Source organism: Rhincodon typus, chromosome 2, assembly GCF_021869965.1.
Source record: "Rhincodon typus isolate 14 chromosome 2, sRhiTyp1.1, whole genome shotgun sequence".
NCBI classification, from domain to species: Eukaryota; Metazoa; Chordata; class Chondrichthyes; order Orectolobiformes; family Rhincodontidae; genus Rhincodon; species Rhincodon typus.
In genome coordinates, this window is record NC_063333.1 from 109,502,946 (window position 1) to 109,504,778 (window position 1,833).

The following is a 1,833-nucleotide window of genomic DNA, read 5'->3' on the forward strand; positions in this document are numbered from 1 at the left end:
GCTTATCTCACTGAAATAAATGTTTTAGAACAACGAGCATGTAAAATTCAGTGATTAGGTGAATGTCAGATATTGATGTTCAAATGCGCTTATCTTACTGAAATAAGCATTTTAACACAACCAGCATCATCTTTTCAGAAATTTAGTGAATGTAACATTTTCATGTTCCAATGTGCTTATCTCTCTGACATAAGTGTTTTAGTGTAACCAAGATGTAAAATTGAGACACTTGGTCAAAAAGAGATTTTGATCTACAAATGTGCTAATCTTACTGAAATAAACATTTCAGAACAACTAGCATCACATTTGGAGTCATTTGGTGAATGTTAGATTTTGACCTCAGACCCTTGCTTGCCTTACATGCTGCTGCCTGCCTCATAACACAGCCTGCCAAATACTGCTCCCTACCACGTACCCCTCCTTGCCAGCGTCATAGTGTTCCCTGCCATGTTCTGCTACCAGCCTCAAAGGCCTTTCTACCTCATCCCGTTCCCTGCCCGCCTCTAACCGGTCCCTGCCAAATACTGCTACCATCCTCATAGGCCTCCCTACCTCATACAGCTCCCTGCCTGGCTCACACAGCTTGCTGCCAAATAATGCTTCCTGCCCCATAGGCCTTTGTGCCTCATACCGCTCCCTGCCTGCCTCATACTGCTCCCTACCAAATTCTGCGCCTGCCTGCCTCATTCTGCTCCCTGCCAAATGCTCCTCCCTGCCTCTTACGCCTCTTTGCTTCATTCTGCTACCTGCCTCATAGGTCTTCCTGCCTGCCTCACACTGTCCCATGCCGCATACAGCACTCTGCCTTCCTCATACCGCTCCCTGCCAAATATTGCTCCCTGCCTCACACCTCCCCCGCCAGCCTCATACCGATCCTTGCCTCATACCACTTTCTGCCTCATACCGCACCGTGCCTGACTCAAATGTCTCCCTGACAGATTCTGCTCCCTGTCTCATACCCCTTCTGCCTCATTCCATTCCCTGCCTGCCTCATACTGGTCACTTCCATATTCTGCTACCCGCCTCATAGACCTCTCTGCCTCATACAGATCCCTGCCAGCATCATACCGCTCCCTGCCATATACTGTTACCAGCCTCTCTGCCTCATACAGCTCTCTGCCTGACTCATATAGCTCCCTACCTCAAACTGCTTGCCTCATAACGCTTCCTGCCAAACACAGCTTCCTGTCTCATACCCCTTTTTACCTCATTCAGTTCTCTGCCTTCCTCATACCACTCCCTGCCAAATACTTCTGCCTGCCTCATACTGCAACCCGCCAAATACAGCACCCTGCCTCATACCAGTCCCTGCCAGCGTCCTACCATTCCCTGCCTTGTACTGGTAGCAGCCTCATAGGCTTCTCGGCCTCATACAGCTCCCTGCCTGCCTCATACAGATCACTGCCAAACACTGCACCCTGTCTCATAGGCCGTTCAGCCTCATTCCGTTACCTGTTGCCTCATACAGCTCCCTGCCTGCCACATACAGCTCCCTGCCTCATACTTATCCCTTTCTCACACTGCTCCCTGCCGCATACTTCTCTCTGCCTGCTTCATACCAGTCCTGCCACCTACCACTCCCTGACATCTACTGCTTGCCTCATACTGCTCCCTGCCAGCCTGATACCGCGCACTGCCAACTAGTGCACTCTGCCTCATACCACTCTTGCCAAAAACTGCATCCGGCCTCATACCGCTTCCTGCAAGCATCAGACCGCTCACTGCCATATACCACTGCCAGCCTCTTGCGCCTCACTGTATCATACCGCTCCCTGCCAAATAATTATCCCTGCCTCATACCCCTGCATACCTCATACCCCTCTCTGCCTCATA